The sequence below is a fragment of the Muntiacus reevesi genome, chromosome 3 (genome assembly GCF_963930625.1).
Source record: "Muntiacus reevesi chromosome 3, mMunRee1.1, whole genome shotgun sequence".
Classification (NCBI taxonomy): domain Eukaryota; kingdom Metazoa; phylum Chordata; class Mammalia; order Artiodactyla; family Cervidae; genus Muntiacus; species Muntiacus reevesi.
The window spans coordinates 155,946,883-155,959,831 of NC_089251.1; the positions used below are offsets into that span (position 1 = coordinate 155,946,883).

General features: G+C 39.7%; 1 pseudogene; it reads right to left on the reverse strand.

Moving 5' to 3' along the window:
• Positions 1 to 12,949, reverse strand: part of LOC136165054 (cyclin-Y-like protein 1) — a 30,682-nt pseudogene that overhangs the window by 5,970 nt on the left and 11,763 nt on the right.

Here is a 12,949-nt window from a genome sequence, read left to right on the forward strand (position 1 = left end):
ACATCATGGTTTCTGTAACAACAGAACCTTAGAGACAACCTCAGATTACAAAAGAAGAAAAGACCTGCAAAAACAAACATACAATGTGTGACTCAAGTTGAAGTTATAACCTCAGTAGTCTGGAGGTGCTAAGACCTCAGCAGTGACCACTTAACTTCCAAGGCCAGACATGTGTCTCTTAAAAACAGACTGGACCTGCCGGGACAAAGACCTCCGCTTGAGTTATCGCACTGCCGCCTGCTGGGAATTCTTATCTCCACTTTCACGGGTCACCTGCCGGCTCTGCTCTTCTGTCCGTCACTTCTGGCTTCTATCACTGCCATTGCCTCCTAACTTCTCTGCTTCCACTGACCGCCAACCACAGTCTGTTCTCCCCAGAGCAGCCAGGAGAGCCTCTCAGATTAAGTGCACTTCACGGGCCTGCTCAACATCTGCCAGGGCTCTCCCATCAAACAGGTCACTTCTGTGGCCTGCTAGTTACGAGGCCCTGTGTGAGAGGCCATCGTCCTTCTGTGACCTCATCGCCTGTGCCTTCCCTCATTCCCTACGCTGATCACAGGGGCACCTTGCTGATCCCTCAGCACAGAACCCGTTCCTGTCTGCGCCTTGTGCTCTGCCCCCTGCCTGCGCTACCAGGCCCCTCATCTTCCTCAGTCCAGCCAGGTCCTGGTTCAGATCTCACCTCTGTAAGGAGGCTCTTCCTGGTCTTTCTAGCGTGCATGCGTTAAGCCGCTCAGTCGTGTCTGACTCTGTGACCCCATGGACCCGTCTGGCTCCTCTGTCCATGGGGAATTCTCCAGGCAAGAATACTGCAGTGGGTTGCCACTCCATTCTCCAGGGGATCTTCCCAAACCAGGGATGGAACCCAAGTCTCCTGCACTGCAGGCAGACTGCTTCCTGTCTGAGCCACCAGGGAAGCCCCTCTAATCTCTCCATCCCTTTACCTTGCTTTCTCTTTCTAGCTTTCACTACTACTTCAAACAGTCATCTTTTTTGAAATACTCATTTTAAAAAGTCGTATTACACTCTGTGGTGCACCCGATACTTACACACACTGTAAATGAGCCATACTCCATAAAAACTAGAGAAAAACAAAACCCTTATGTCTGCTATACTCACCTCAGAAAGGCAAGGACTCTCCTCTGTGCCCAGCACTTAGAACCGTGACACAGGCAGGCATCTGGTGCCTGTCTATGCCCTAAGGAGCTCCTTGGCAGCACTCGGCACGTGCGCCATGCTCTCCTTCCTCAAGCTCTCCTGGCAGCTCTTCTGATTCTCTCCTGGGTTTCCTCCCACTCCGGCCACTCCTCTGGGGATGTGTCCTCTAAGTGCTGATGGTCCCCACAGATCTATCTTCTCCTCAACTTGTATTTAACGCACTTTCTCTGCATTTGAACAGCTACACGTAATTCCCTGCCCCTTGCTCAGCTTCGGGCTCCAATCCCATACAGTCAAATGACTGCTAGACACTGTGACTCTGCTGTCTCACAGGTCCATCGGGCTTAACTTGTCTACAAAGAAATGCCCCTCTTCCAACCCACACACTCTCTCCTGCCTGCATTTCCCAGCTCTGCACGTGCCAGCGCCACTCCTGCCTCTCTCAAGCACACGCCAACTAAGCACCGTAACTGGCTTGCAGCTCCAAGAGAAGGCCTGCGTCTGACCCGGGGCCCACCGAGGGGAGCCTCCTCTCCCACACTCTGCCTGCAGAGGCGCGGGCAGCGGTGGACGCAGGCCCTCCCTTCAGACGTGCAGCTGACTCTCCCCTATAGGTCTGCTACAGGGAGGAGCTGGGCAATCCAACCTCTCAGCTGAACATGATGTGTTACTCAAATGATAAAATCTTACCATAGGAACTCGGTACGGATGACAGAAAGGTCCTCACATAGCTGGAACTCGGCAGGCTAACTTGAGTAAGCCTTTCCAAGCACTGCCGACACCCCAGGCCTGGGCACCTTCACACGCAGGCACCAGAGGACAGTAGAGATGGTTAGCACTGCCGTCCAAGGTCAGGCAGGTGAAGGCAGTCGGTCTCAATCAAGACACACATCACAGCTGCCTAGGCAACACAGCCTGAGACTCAGAAACACACTGAATCTACACCTGCCGTGGGCCAGGAAGTGCAGTGACCGCCTCCCTCCCACCACCCAGCGCACTTTGCCGGTGTGCACCTGTGTGCACTGTGTGCGCATGCGTCCTGAGGTGCGGAAGGAGAAACCAGACGTCTCTCCTGCTGCCTTTAACATCAACTGCTTTGTGATGAGAAAAGCAATGGCAACATTTTAAATCAAGATGATTACTAAAGCTCAAATCTGTATGTTTTAATTCTTTTTGATACATTTCTCTTTAATAAAGTTCTGATGATCATTTCAGGAACCTACTTTCATTTGAAAAACAGGCCCATATCTTCTGTACAAGAAAAAATTTTCTAGAGATGCTTCTATTAAGAGAAAAATATATTACCAAAGTCACTATTACACATTCAGCAGTCAGCCGGGCGGCACTGAAAAGAGTATGAACAAATCTGTAAATGAATTTGTGTTCAGGATCATGCTTAAAGTACTCCTCCAGAACCCTTTCTCGCTGAAAGAAGAAAAAACACAATGTTAAGTATCCACTGAAGAAAAATACTTAAAAGTACCCTCAAGATAGCAATCTTCACACGTGGGCCCACGTGCTACTTAAAATAATTTTGACTAGGTGACATATCTTGTAGTCTTTTAAATATAAACAATTGGATCCTAAAGTACCATAGTGATTCAATACTCACTACCATTCATTAAAGAAAAATGCAAGCACAACCTCACAAAATGTATTTTCACCTTCTTCCCCAAAGAATTCTAACCAAATGCAAACTATTTTTAGGCTCAAAGTCCAGCTGATCACTGAACGTCATCATACTTTTCTGCAGTCAACCATGGAAACACCTTTCCACTGTCTTGTAACCAGAGGCTCTAAGAGTGTGCTCTTACACAGCGGTCACCAGTCATGTGTGTCTACTGAGCACCTGAAGAAGTGAGTTTTTAAACCCTGTCATTTTAATTAGTTTAAAATTTAAACAGTTTTTAAATTTTCTCCTTAGATGTCTTACATATTTGTTAGGAAATGTTTATATTGTGTGATGCTATGGAAAATCATCCTTTAAAAAGCTACATTTTCTGTTACTTGGATATGTTTACTTACCTGCTCATTCGTCATACAAAGCGTAACTTGGTTCTTATCAGTCACACCCCTGACACAATATGCTTTCGGTAAAATTACTTGACATAATATGGGGTGGGGGAAGAAGACTTAAATGAAGACAATCTTGGCTTTGAGCCGGAGGCAATAATTTTCTTCTAGTAATTAATTTCAAAGCAAATCAGCTTTGAAATAAACACAACTGTAATAAGAGAAAAATACACCTTCAATAAAAGTGACACTTACTGTGAGTGGATGTGATCTCTCATCAAAAATGTCCAAGGACCTGTTGGCATCTCTATAAAATAAGAATGTGTATTTTAAAAATTAATTCAGGAGTTACTAGCTTAGTAACATATCTGCTAAAAGTAGAGAGAGGAGTAGAGGAAGCTTAACCTTAATAAAGCAAACAGTTTTACATATTCTCCTGGATTCTGCCCTTAGAAAGGTTTTCTGACCTATTTTATACTCAGCACACCAAGTTGCATGAAATCTCTTCTCCAACCAGCCAGAGCTGCCTTTACCCACACAGACCCCTTCTAACAGGCAATGTTCGTAGACCAATACATTTCCACTTCACTAACCTCACAATGGAATATACAAGAACATTTTATAAAGTGGTAGTAGTGGGCAATAAAGTCTTCTAACTTCAATGAATGTAAATATGAGATTCATGATTTTTTCTTGTCTCCACCCCCTTTTGTTCTTCATATTATATTCTTATTGTTTATTTCTTCTGGTTTCTTTTAAATAGTTTGAGTTAAAAATTTTAATTGTCTTTTAAGAGAGACCAGGCTTTTTCTTTTAAATTCCACCACACTTTTCTGCACTGTGCCCATTTAAACAGCAGTTCTGCAAATGTGGTCTATAGGCCTCTGGGAATCTCCCCTGGCCCCTCTTCAGAAATCCTGTAAGTCCAAGAGGTCAAAAGTTTTTTTATAAGAATACCAAGACATCACCTGCCTCTACACTGCTTGACACTTAACTATGATTGTATAAAAGCAAAAGTGGGTAAAATTGCTCATTTCTGAGTGTGAATCAAGGCAGTGGTATGAAACTAAATTAGAAGTCATTCACTTATTCCTGGCCAAATGAATGTAAAAAATCTGCTTCACTTAAGAACATCCATGATGAAAGAGTAAAAATTAAGTGTTCTTAAACCTTTACTCTTCTTCTTCATATTCTGAGTAAGTGGAAAGTATGCATTAAGCACTTGTATGTACTGAAATATGGCTGTGCTAAGGAAGAGCACTTGTAACTTACTGGTAACCAAGTCACTTTTCCCCCACTAGAACATCACATTTAAACCACTTTTTTCATGAAACACCAATTGACAGTCATTTTTTCAAAAATGAACAAAGTGAGCCTGTCACTTCAAAGAAAACTCTAAACTATTTGTTGCCAATGATAAAATTCAAACCATTAAGCTAAAAATATTAGGATTTTTGGAAAATTTGTACCTTTCAGTGTGAGCTTTATTTATGGTGAGCTTGATTTACCAATACTTACAAAGATTTTTCCGATAAGACTGGTAGTGATACTAACAAGAGTGAGTTTTTGACACTGTCTGAAGACATGTGAACCAATACTTTGCAAATGACAATGTATAATATTATAAAATCATGTACAGATAAAAAGATCCACTCAGTATGCATGACAGATCAATGGGCATTAATTTAACATAGTATCTATCTCAAGTTCACTGATAATGACTTGGAGCTCCATCTTAACTAATTTAATAAACTGGCACATGTGGATTTTGGGGACAGTATCAAAGAATATGTCCAATTATCTCAAGGCTTTAAAAATTCACCTTTTCCCAACTATATGTCTGCATGTAGCTGGATCTTCATATTGCTTCTTCAAAGCAAATGACTGAAGACAATGTTGACATGAGAATCAACTGTCTCCTATTAATGAGATACTATCCTCTCCACTATTTTGTTGTGGAAAATGGTTATTTTTCATTTAAAAAATGACTTATGTTAAACACTGGGGTCCCCAGTCAGATGGTGATCTCATCCCTCAGGAGACAGTTTTCCTGTCCTAATGTGGAGAGAAGCAGATCACCTTACTTGCACCTACAGAGCAGAGGCCGGGGTGCTGCTAAATACTCTGTGACACACAGGGTGGCACCCCCACACCAAAGCCTCATCCAGCTCAAAACTTCAGCAGTGCTAAGGAAAGCCTGTTTTAACATACAGTGGATTTAATTTTTTAAATTTTAAATTTCAGTTTCTAATACAGTAAATATCCATATAAACCACATAAAACTTAAAGAATTAAGAGTCCCAAAATAAAAATAAATGATTCACTTTAATACTGTAATGAAAGCACTCTAACAGTAAAAGCTTACTCTAATACTGTCTATTGTTATTAACACTAAACTTGATACTGTGTAAATTAATTAGCTGGAATAACAAGACAGGTTTTAAAAGAGTTCACCTGTTCTTTAGGTGGTAATATATTGCTGAGATCACACTGTGGAGGAAAAAAAAATATTGTAATAATTGGTTTTTATCACATTAGGCCTGAAGACATTTTAAAGGGTTGGCAGAGAGGTAAGACCAACCAGATGCCCAGTGGGCCCCACACCCCCTAATTCAAAGCAGTACCCATAGGTGGTATCCCCCATGTTTTAGGTTCTTTGGCTTTTAGCAAAATTAGGAGACCCAAAATATAGATGTGCTCTTAGAAGACATGTTTGGGTTGATTATTATAATATATAAATTATTATATATTTCCCCGGTCATTTGTCCTTCTCTGCACAGAATCTCTCATCCCATACAAGTTACATCATCTATCCACATGGTTAAATTTAAGCCATACAGATTTTGTGTGTGTGGCTTTTTGTTAGGCACTGCATTTCAGTTGATTCAGTTCGGTATTCCCCCTAACACATCTATTTTCCATTATTTCTCTAAAAGTAAGTAATACAAGTGCTCCATATCAAATAAAATGGATTTAAAATCACTTTCACACATAATTATTAGGAAATTTAATAGCAAAATTTTACAGTCACAAAACTGAGGATAGGCCTAGTTACCCTGAAATGAGCACTGCTGTGAGGCGGCACAAGGCAGCACAGGACGCTGCTGACGACAGGCATCTCCGCACTATTTTACATAAAGTCTAACCAGCCAACAGGTGCCAGACCTCAGGCAGTTCTTACATGACTGCAGCCCTAAGCTACTCACAGATGCTGTGTATTAGGCCATTAAGGAGTTCCCTGGTTAAGGTATTTGCTTCCCTTTGTTCTCAGTATCTAAAATGAAACTCAATAGAGAGAAGGCAAATCTGAACTTTGTAACTGGTCTATAGAATCTTAGCATTTGCAGAAAGGCCTGTAACACTGTTAGCATCAAAGATGGATACTTCTATACTGCTTCAAAGTTTCTTCAAATTGATTTTAAAGTCACAGAATTAAAAGTTACATGATAAAAAGGGCAACTGAACCTAATATGATACTTAACCCATTTTACAAATAAGAGAATCAAGGCTTAAAATTCACTTACTCAAGGTTCTACCAATTATCAGAAGTAGTTCTCTTTCTCCTACCCTCAAAGCAGAGAGTGGTTCCCAAGGTCAGCTGCACACTGGATTAGCCGGGACGCTTTAAACACTGCCTGGCTTCTGCTTCAAAATGTTCTGATTTAACTGCATTAGGTACAACCTGGGCAACAGGACTGTATTTAAAGCTCCCCAGGTGACTGCAACGTGCAGCCAAGTCTAGGAATGAATGAGATCAGAATCTCTCAGGATGCTTTTGTCTATGAAATCACGCCTCACACATCATTCCTCAGCTTGTCAAAAGGGGTGTGTGTGTGAGAGAAAGAGACACAGGGACAGAGAGGCAGACAGACCCACAGACTGTGTCTTGAGGGCAGGGAGGAAAGGTGGAATTCATGTATGTGTTCAGAGACATACATCTTGAAAAAGTTGCATAAGTGATTCTAATAAGGCTCACCTACCCCAAATGAAAACTAATCCTATCGTAGTTTTCAAAATCATTCCTAAAAGCCAATTTGCCCTATTAATTTCTCAGTAAACCTTTATTTCATCAATAATGAATGTGAATGGTCATTTTTAAAACTTAATGAGAAAAAAATTTACTGTATTTCCAAACACTAAGACTAGGTTGAGAATAAAAAGCATGAAACCTACTTGTCTGAGCAAGGTTAATCTTTAAAACTACTTCTGAATTATATACTGGAACATCAGGCTCTTTTGAATTCAAAAGAAGCTGTGAGTCTAGCCACAGTGAGAGTAGTTTTTAACCCACAGATTTAGAGTCTTGGCTGAATAAAAACATTCAGTGATTACGAGAGAAGTGCCAAAACTCAGGACTTTAAAGAGCAATGGGGCTCAGTTTTTGTTGAAATACGATTTGACCGAAACTAATATTATAAGAAAGTTACATTATTATGATTGTGAACTGGTTGTTTTTAATTAAAGTTAGAAGTTACTGATCATTTAAATAGCTAAAAAATAAAAAGTCTTGCACATTAAAAATTAAATTTATAAGCTAATTATATTTTTAAGACAGAAAAGTACAATTAATGATAAGGATACTAATATTTTCAAGTAGCATTTCCCAAACTGTTCTGGAAAGTCAACATTCATATGCTAAGAAGACATTAGTTAATGTTCCATGGACAACCCCAAGGGAGGTAGGAAGGTCTGCATCCTGTTTGGTTTTTAATTCTCTCTCTTAAATAAACGAACATTCCCATGATTAGGGTGTTTTGAACTGTGCATCTCCAATTGTGAACTATGAGGGGCTTCCAGAAGTTAAGGAATAGTTTTCGTCATCGTAACACTGTTCGTGTCTTCTTAAGTATAAGCCTGGCCACAGGCTTGTTTCTGAAATTTCATCTCTTTTTTTGTTCTCTGCTTTGATTGATACAGCGTGTTAGACATACACATGTATAAACAAAAATTTAAAAAAAAAAAAAAAACAAAATTAAATGTGTCTATTAAGTTAAAATCTCAGCTGAACAAATTTCATCTATGGAGAAATTAAGCTTGAGAGTATGCCCCTTAAAACGGTTTTGGTATATTTTCCCCCTCTTCGGGGGAGAGGAAGGAGAAGTAAAATTTCCTACAGAAATATTGCAGGAAAAAAATGCACGGTGGGATAAATCTGACCAAGTCCAGTTAAATTTAACTGCAGATTCACTTCGGTGCCAGTAGGGGACAACCTGTTCCTTCTTCTAATGGTAGCTTCCAAACTAGTATACATAGTTGTAGGACTCTCCCAACTCATAAAGAAATAATTTTTTTCTAGAAACATACGATAAACAGGTACCTCTGTTTCTCATTATGTTCAACATTGTCTTAACAATAGAAATGAATCAAATGAGGTTTACATTTTTCCTGGGATTTCTCACTTGCTGACTTTCCCCTCTATCATATACTCTATGATTAACATGGAAACTGAAGACTCATATTGAGAGGTCCTTGAAACCAACATAGAGTTGACACCAGTTTCTTAACCTGATCACTGAAAAGGACAAACCAAACGAATGAAATTATGTATGGCGAGCATGCTTTCAGCATGAAGGGGGTCTGCCACTCAGCCTTGGCAACCTAGTTGTACTCACCATTTTATTGTGGTTCTAAGATTAGGCTGGCTGACTGTGCTGTCATCTAGAAATATGGTTGGGCATGAGCTATACTTTTTAGTAAGCTGCCCTGGAGATACCTGAAGGGGAAGGGAGGTAGAAGAAAATGTCACAGTAAGTTAAACCTATAAAAGTGTGTTTTTTCCTTAGTTAAAATGTCAAACGATAAAGCATTAAGATTTTCCTTATACTCCATGAACTGCTGAGTGTTGCATCACGTGCAGCTCCATGGGAAACCTCTGTACTCTAACTTCCACAGGCAAGATCTGAGAAATGTGGTATAAACTGCTGCTCTTGAAAAAGGACCCACAAATGAACCTGGCAAGCACCTATTATAAATTGCCTTTATAGTAATGAGAAAGCTTTTAGTAAGACTTCAGTGTTTCTTCCTTAAGCAATGAAATGCAGCGGAGATTTCTATTTCTATTCATTTACTACAATGAAATGCAATGCTTTATATAGTATAGATGTGAGAGCGTTTCACTGCAGTAAATGAGCGCCAATCATAAATGCATTAGTTTGGGAGGCAGTGTGAGGAAACAAGCGCTTCTGAATCAGAGGCTGGGCGTGCCAGCGCTGCTCCATCACGAGTGACCCGAAGGCCATAGATCTCTTTGAGCCTCAGTTCCCTTATCTGGAGGATGAAAGGGTACAGCTTTAAGATTCTCTCACAGCCAAGAAATGGACAAAGCAGCTCTGAGAATTTCACGGTTAAGTAAGACTGCCATTCTATTACACAAGGGAGAGCCTCAGAGAGTACTTTCCACTCATCTCACAGTTTTATTAATTCTACTCTACATGTTATCTGCCACTCATCATGGCACTCTGCTGCCTTGCGCATGCTGCTCTCTGCCTGCAGTGGCTTCTTCCTCCTCCTTGTCCCAGCAAGCTTGACCCCATCGACCTCCAGCAAACCTCAGCCAGCAGCCACACCACCAAACTTCTACCTTTCTGCACACTTACACCTCTGTTTCACCACCTGTTACATGGGCTCAACTGCTTGCCTGGTATCCCCCTCCTAAGTAAGCAAGCAAGCTCCTCCAGGTGACAGATTCTTACTGCTCCTCCTCCAGCTGCTGAGAACAGAATCTGGGACAAATTAGGAATCAAGAAGCATTTGACCAATTATTTAAGATCGATTACAACTGGAAGGTAAATCATGCTAATGATACACATTCAAACTATCTGCAGTGGTGCTGGGTAGGTGACAAAGAGCTTTGTCAGACCCTCTAGAGAATAAGCTATCTTTAAAACACTTTAGAAGTATCCATTTATTTGTGAAGAGCCCAAAACACAGCCATAGTCAAATACTAAAACAGCCTGAACTATGTGAGGACAATTCTCTTCCTTTAAGTAAAGGCCAATAATCAAATCCCAGTCACTGTCAGTAGCTCTGAGTAATAGCATTCTTTAATACCACAGAACACAGTTTTAACACTTGGTTTTGTTGGTTTTTGTTTACTAATTCAGATGAGCCTTCCTTCCTTCTATTAAAATAAAGTAGTTTTCACCATGCTGTCACACTCTATCAGTGTCCTCCACAAACGCATCAAAGGTGAAACAAGGAGAAAATCTAGTCAATGTTTTTTTAAAATACAGAGCTAGTTAAATAAACATTGCTAGTAGCCAATAGTAAGAACTATCCAAATGGGTGTATAAGCCACCGTTTTGCTTGTTTCAGGTATTTTATGGCAAGGCCACTTACTCCTTATTAACAAAAAGTTCTACACATAACATACCTGAAAAGTACCACTATTTGGAAGAATTTCTCCTTCAAGCTAGAAATGATTTAAACTGAAACTCATATATTCCTTAAGTCATCTGGTTAATGTGTAATTTTAGAATCTCAAAAGAGACACAGCATGAAAACTGTTCATTCAAATAGTTATATTCTAAATGAAGCTATCTTTTAAAAGGTCACCACTATTAAGAGTATGACACATTACACACAGTAAAAGTCAGTTCTGACTATAAAATCTATCTATGAGGGGAATAAAAATAGTAGGAAAATGCACCAAAATATAGACTAGTTTGTAGAGCTTTGGCTTTGGGTAACATTTATCCCGTTTTTCTCTATTAAAACTTTTTCTTTATTATGAATTATATCTGTTTATCTTTGGAAATATTAGTGCTGAAACGTTTAAGAAGTTTAATCAGACGTAGCCCTACAGACTATGGGTGCTCATTTAGTCTATCAGTAACCTACAGACTACTGGCTAGATCCTACCAAAGAAGTAGTGAACACTTCTCCAGGCCTACTCCTGAAGCGATTCAAACTTTTGGCATCTACTATTCACTAAAGGATGGCAGAATTAAAGCCTCTGAGCAAAGCCTGGATGTATTAGCTGCCAACAGGTTACTTTCCCCTCATCTCACTTTAAAATTTAAGGTAACTGTCCTTTATGATTAAAGCCTTATCATCACTGGCTCAAAACCTCAATAAACTACACTGACAAAGATTAATGATATAAAATGCAAATACAAAAATCAAACAGCAAAACCCACTCACTGATAGTGTAATGTTCAATGAAGAAGAGTATTTACCTTCATTCAGAGCTAAGGACAGAACAGATGGACTTCTACAATCTTTACAAGAAGGGAAAAGGCTTACTTAGTAGACTTCAGGTTTAATAGCAAAGACTAGAAAATCATCATACTGGAAGACTAATAAGTAACAATCCACCCCAAAACTTATCATTAAAAGTCAAGCACCTGTTGAAATTCTGCCTCCACCCAAGTGAATCTTCCCATCCTGCCTACTGCCTCTGAGTTTAACCCATCAAAAAAATTAAGCTGAAATTCACTTTTTTTCTTCCCCTTTCCACAAGCTTTAGATGTGTTTATTAATAATTATTAAGACTTTAACTTAAAATTTTGTAATAGTCTATGCATTAGCGTGGGGCTTCCCTGGTGGCTCAGTGGGTGAAGAATCCACCTGCCAATGCAGGAGACGCAGATTTGATCCCTCAATCAGGAATATCCCCTGAATTAGGAAATAGCAACCCACTCCAGTATTCTTGCCTGGAAAAGTCCATGAACAGGGGAGCCTGGTGGGATACAGTCCCTCGGGTTGCAAGAGTCATGTCTGACTTAGCAACAAAACAACAAGAAGTGCATTAGTGTAAACTACTCCATCCACATTACTGCACATTAATGGACAATGTGGCAGGATGAGTAGTTTGAACAGGATTCTTAAGACCTTAGTAGAAATGTACAGTATTTTAATTGTAGGTATAATAGAAAGTATTGTCTGAATCAGTATCATTAATTATACTGAATTAAAACTTTTAAACTTAGAATTTACATTCAATGTATAAATCCAACTTTGAGTGGACCAACCACAAATCTACTTCTTTTCCCCCTTCTTTCAGAGATATCATCTCATTAGAATTAAAAGTATTTTTTTAAAAAAGCTGTACCCAAGACAGGATAAACTGCAGATGATTTTTGATGTTTGAAAGATGAAAAAATGAGATAAAGGAGTAGTAACTGACATGGCATAACAGAGGAAGCACAACCTTGGAACTACAGAGTGACTGGGCCAGGAACAACAAAACCAATCCGTCTTACAGAACCCAAGGCAGGTTCAAAATTCAGAGACGTGGTCGCCAAATCCGTGCAGTGAGGTAGCAAAGTGATGCTTCCAATTAGATCTTAACAGACAGCGAGGGACCATCACATGTTTGAGGGAAACCTCCAAGAAGTCACAGATCAAAGCAGGGAGAAGGAACTGATGGGAATGATAAAAATCCAGGAGCAAATAAAAACTTAAAAAAAAATCTTCAACATCTACAGAAAGACGAGAAATTGCATCAGTGATAAAAAGAATGAAAGGATGGAAGAGAACTCTAAAAAATAAGGTAGACAAAACAATATATTCAATAGAAGGATTAGAGCAGAGTCAAGGAAACCTCCATGAAGTAGGACAAGAAGACAAAATGGAAAACAGAAGGGGAAAAAAATCTGTGCAGAAATATTGCTCTAAAATTTTCAACATCTAACAGGAATCCAAAAGAAAAAAATAGAAAATACCAAAGCAGCACACAAAAAAATTCACTAGAAGAAAAGATGTTCTGCATGTTTAAATGCCCCAATAGTGTGACAAGGTCTATACCAAACCATGTTATGAAATTTCAAAACCCCAC